Here is a 6,027-nt window from a genome sequence, read left to right as displayed (position 1 = left end):
GACAGAAAAAAAAAAAAAAAAAAATTATTTTCAAATACTAAGGAATTCATGAGATAAGAATTACTGATCTGATATATTGTAAAATATGTACAAAATACTTTTACTGTCAAATACAATTTTAATTTTAATATATTAGCGAGATAACTAAAGTTCCAATAACTATAACAAGAAAAATGTAAAAAAGTTATTTCGATGTTGTTCACTTTTCCACTAAAGTTTAGTTTTTACCATTTTGATAAGAATATAAGAAGAATGCTATGCACAGCCAAAGTAGCCTACTAGTATTACTAAGCGAGGTAACAATCCAGATTTACACAGGACAGCGACAAGCCACTTACATATATCATGTTATCAATGCGGTATACCGATAATGTAAGTTTCAAGACTTCCATCTTTTCCATGCACGAACAGTTTACTTGTTTCATTTGCGTTGATATACTGTCCAAATGTGTAAGTCTGTTGTTTGGTACTAAACAGCACAAAACAAAACTCTCCTTGCTATTTAAATGCAAACGTTTTGTCGGGGAAGGACATCATTGCAGAGCTCCTCCCAAAAAATACGATATCACGCTATTGATTTTTTTCCAGAAAGCCACGCGTCAGATCAACTTTTAATATCACAAACATTATCCAATAACAATATTTTGAAGCCCCTGTTAAAAAGTAGCCACCCATGAAACGATTTACTTCAACTCCGATACTAACGTAGATTTTCCATGCTTTGGGTCGCCTTCCAAAACAAATCTGTTTATGCACAGTGTTGCCTGCGCCTGCGCAGTGTTACCTAATTGGATATAAAAACTACTTTCTATGCGGTAGGTTGCGGGAAGAGATTTCTACGATGTCACCAGTTGTTGAATCAGCCAGTCTCCCTCTTTCGTCTGAAATCTGTCGTATTATTTCGTGCACTGTGCAGTTGGTGAGTACGTGTTAACAGCCCGGTTAACAGGCAAGAAACCTAGGTTTTCCCCGTCTTTGCTACGCTATATATTTGAATAATAATAATACCAACAGAGTAAAAATATATGTATATGTTCGTATACGCGCTTCAAAGGAAACACTAAGAATAACTCATTAATTCACAGCTTATTATATTCAACAATAAAAACTATTGCGCTTGTATTTAATATGTTTCTGTATCACTCGTGTAGTAACGGGTTCTATTAAATTTCGTATAACTATACGGGTTCTATAAAATTTAAAATAAAGTAACAAAAAAAAGTAACAAGTAAACAAAATCAAAATACTGAACAAAACATAAAAACAAGTATAAGCAAACAAACGAGAGGGGGAGGGGAAGATGAAGAGAGGGAGGGGACAAGGGAAACGTGTGTGGGAGAGCTGGAGAGAGAGAAAAAGGGGAGATAGAAGGTACGGGAGGGCGAAACAGGAAGGGAGCCTGGGGAGGGAGAGAAGGGAGAAAGAGAGATGAGAGAGAGAGACTGAGGACTTAAAATGGGCTTAAATCGTCTAATCTTTCCCATCTTACTAATTTACTCATTGGCTAACTGTTGTTGTTTAGGCCTATATGTTTTTAGTGAATTTTGAAGCATCTCATTTTAAAGTCAACATACCAAAAATAATCAGTGCAAGATATCGATGTAATGCTCCACCGAATTCGATCATTTTAGCGCCGTGCAATAATAATTATATATGCTCCGGGGTGCAAGGAAAATGTCTGATAGAAAAGAACGATTGACAAGCAAAATTGACAAGTCAACGGGAAACAAGCAGTTTTAGCGTATTCATAATTTTAGTGGCACGTTAAAGTATAATATTAAGTGGTGTTGTAAAATGTTTAAGACAAACGTCTCTGCTCACTGTACACTCAAATGTTCGGAATATAGAGTTTGAGTCTTCAATGGAGGGGGATTTGACAGCTAGCGGCCAGCAAACCCATGAGGAAAAGATGTTCCAACACAGAGGGAACCCTTCTGGCACGGCCAAACTATTGCAGATCATTAAAAACCTTTTAATCCACACATACATGACACAGGGAATGTGCTTGATACGGTGTTATCTTAACTATTAGCCTATAAACAGGTATTGGAATGCCTCGATGCCGTTTTTTAAAGGTTCCGATCCGGTTCTGTATTTGACAGAAAACTGAAAAAACACACCCAAACAATGATGCCCAATATGATGTTATTATCTGTGGGCCTTTGCCTTCACTGATCTAACATCACTGTTCTTCTCCATCTGACTCATTAGCTTAGTTGGTAGGGCATCAGTCCGGAGATCCGAAGTACCTACCCATGTTCAAATCCTGGATGGTCTGTGAATTCTTTTCACTGGCTGTCATTTATGTATGCGGAGACTAGTGTTAAAACCTAACCTCATGATTAATTTCCCACATAGTTCAACTTTATTCTCCAAAACATTTTATGTTCACAATTTAATACTGCTATAATGGAAAAAAAATCGCATAACTGACAAAACACGTGATGGGTTGACATAACTTTACACACACGGAATCGCTGAATGAGACAATGTTGTAATGGTATATCATTACAATGGTTATTGTTATGATGTGGTATACATGTTTGTTATTGTGTTTCATGACAAAATCTATTTCACTTTGAATTTCTATTTATGGTTTGTTTTAATATAAAATAAATTCAGAGAGAAAGAGAAGGAAAAGATCAGAATTTGTTCGTGCAAATTTTTTTGGTAATAAGAATTGTGGTTGTCGCTTACTTCTGTTTTAAACTTTTACGCGTGTCCCAATTGGGCGAAAATCAGGCTTTTATGAGTTTTTTTGTTCAAAATTGAGCAGTTTCAACCATTTTGGTTAATTCAAAAAGTTGGTCACAATTAAAAAAAAAACAGAAAAATAAAAAAATAAAAAATCATAAAACAAACGATTCCTAGATATGTAGTTTTTGATAATTAATGATAATAATAAACAAATTACTACAGAATTTATTTTGTTATGTTGTCCAAAACATTTTTAAAAAAAATTATTATTGTCTTTTTTGGGATTTGCCATTCTAAATAAGTATACTTTTATTACCTTTTCACCAACAATTTAGCAGTTAGCTATGAGGCCCAAAGGTTTTCATAATTCTAATTCCAGGTCTAAGAACAACCTTTATTCCGTTATTTAAGAGCACTTGTTTTAAAATATTAATTGAAATTTAGAAAATCAAGATATTATAGAGTGTAGCTTACCGTTTGTAAAAATCTTGGAGAATCCAGAAGATTTTCAAGAAGCAACATTGAGTAGGTTGCAAGCCAGAAAGCGTTAGATATAAGGATTCTCATTATAGTAATCATGTTATCATAATCAAATTACAAAATATTATAATTCAATTGACAGAAATTAAGAAATTTGGATGCTGTGAAGTATGCGAAACATGCAGAATGTTTAGAAAATGGTGTTATTTTGTGGGGTTTTGGTTCAAAGCTGTTAAAAGCAAAACTAAAATGCACTAAAAGCCAAAACTGGTATGAAGTTGATCAAAACGGAAGATTCGTTGAAGCATTCAATATTTAAGAAGCCAGAAATGGTGTATTTTTGTTTTATTTATAAACATACGAATGCCATTCACAAAAGACTAATGACTTATTGGGTCGCTTATAACAGAGAAGTATAGGATTACATGCTCAAAAGGACAGTTCTCCGAGTGGTTACGGGAAATAAATAACATGCTTTTACTATAATTGAAATAAGAGCTCTACTGTGTCAGTCTTGCACTGTATTATATTGCCAGACATCGTGGGTACATATACTATCAATAAGAAGAGAGATTTGAGCTATATTGGTACGGTAAGCAAGTAATTGACGTAACAGCTTTTTGTGAAGGAGAACATAGGGTGTAGCCTATATATAACGTAAACATAAAAATGTGTGTATGTAATATTCAAAGTATAAATTAAAAATGATGCGAGGGGAAAATGAAGAAACGCTAAATTGTTTGTCCGTGCCTTGGTTTTAGTTTAGATCCACTTCTAATAGTGCCCGCTACTGCAAAGAAGGAAAAATATGCCGTATTTTAAATTAACGATTACTAATAACTTGGAGTAAAACAAAACAAAAGTATGACATTGATTAATTAAGCAACTTAATTAATAACTACTAAAATAATACTATCGGCAATGAAGAAAATCAATAAATCAATCATGGAAAATTAAAATATAAATGATTTTCGACAATATGAAGAAAATCAATAAATCAATCATGAAAATTAAAATATAAATGATTTTCAATAAGCATAGCATAATGTAAAATGACTTCTAGTCATTGACATAGTGCAATGACTTAACCTCTTGTGCTTTTTAGTAAACTAGAAAGGGAGCTTCCACCTTTTGTCGACGATATGAAACAAGGAATCCTTTGAGTGGTTTAGAGGAGTTTAGAAGTGGTAGCACGGGGTAGGCCCTAATACTGACAGATGCCTCAAATGCGGAAGGCATTCGCTGCTAAACCAGATCCTTTGCGTTATAGCTAAGCTATTTAAAGAATAAAATTCAATACGGTAGGCCAGCTTTCTCGGAGGCAACAGAAGCCTTTGGGTCTCTAGGTCTCATGTTTTAGTGAGTTTAAAAGGTAGTTTTCAGATTGTACATTGATAGCAGTGACAAAGACGTCAATGTTTATCAATTCATATTTTTATTCTCATATTCACATCAAAAAACAAATTATATTGGTTTTTTTTATAAAAAATATCATAAACGCATAAACATGTTGTTGGTTTTGATCAAAAAGTTTTAACGTTTTGTAACGCGCCCTCTATATTGCGATATTCAAACGTGTTCTGTAAGTTACTGATGGGATTACTTTTTTCAAATTTTATGTACATGTACATGTAATTGATTATCTAATTATTTATTCACTTAAGAAAATACTAATAAAATAAAATAAAATAAAAGGTCCTTTTTAGATTTTAGCAGTGACAAAGTCTTAAATAATGGCAGAACAGAAGGGAAGAAAGAAAGAAAGAAAGAAAGAAAGAAAGAAAGAAAGAAAGAAAGAAAGAAAGAAAGAAAGAAAGAAAGAAGAAAGAAAGGAAAGAAAGAAAGAAAGGGAGGAGGAAGGAAGGAAGGAAGGAAGGAAGGAAGGAAGCAAGCAAGCAAGCAAGCAAGCAAGCAAGAAAGAAAGCAAGCAAGCAAGAAAAGAAAGAAAGAAAGAAAGAAAGAAAGAAAGAAAGAAAGAAAGAAAGAAAGAAAGAAAGAAAGAAAGAAAGAAAGAAAGAAAGAACGAACAAAGAAAACGTTGGAGTAAACAAATAATGAAAAAAAAAGAAAAAAGAAAAGAATGAAAGAAAAAGGAAAACATTTACATGAAATGGAGGGAAAGGAGGGGGAAATGAAAATGAAAATGAGATGAGTTAAACAAAAATGAAGTAAAGTAGTATTAAATATAAAACTTTTAGGCTTTTTGTAATATAGGCCTACCATTTAGGTTTACAAAGTAGGACCTACTTTTGTAAATGTGAGGTTTATTCAAAGACGAAAAACAGAATACGTTGCCTTTTTCCTCCAAGATTTTCGTTTATTTTATTTTTTTCATAGTTTGGTGTATTGAATTTGACCATTTGTACTTCTTTTCAATTACTTTCAACCAATCACAAGGCCGATTTTCATCAAGTTATGCAAATGAGGTAAATTTCCTACAAGTTTTCTATAATTTTGTACTACGCGCTGTCTGTATGCAAGCGCGTCAAATTCGAAGGTTTGTATTCTGACAGTGTACAAGAAAATCGACAGTAAAACGAATGAATTTTATCATCTTGTATGTGTTGTGTAGTGTTGAAATGACGAGTATTAAGGCGTGGTATGCACAATGCTTTTTGAGGTTAAATATATTTTGAAGTGAAGAAGTATACTGTGTTGTAAATGATTAATTGATTTACCATGTCCATGATACTGTCATCATGAGTGACTGTAACAGTTTACCATTTTACAGTAAACGTGTCGTGGATGGTAGAGTAGTCTGTAGACGTGACACGGACCATTTAATATCAATATCATTATACCATGTATGTACACCATGATGGTACACACGTACACATCATGACATAATAT

The sequence above is a fragment of the Amphiura filiformis genome, chromosome 15, assembly GCF_039555335.1.
Source record: "Amphiura filiformis chromosome 15, Afil_fr2py, whole genome shotgun sequence".
Lineage (NCBI taxonomy): Eukaryota > Metazoa > Echinodermata > Ophiuroidea > Amphilepidida > Amphiuridae > Amphiura > Amphiura filiformis.
Note: the sequence above shows the minus strand (reverse complement) of the source record.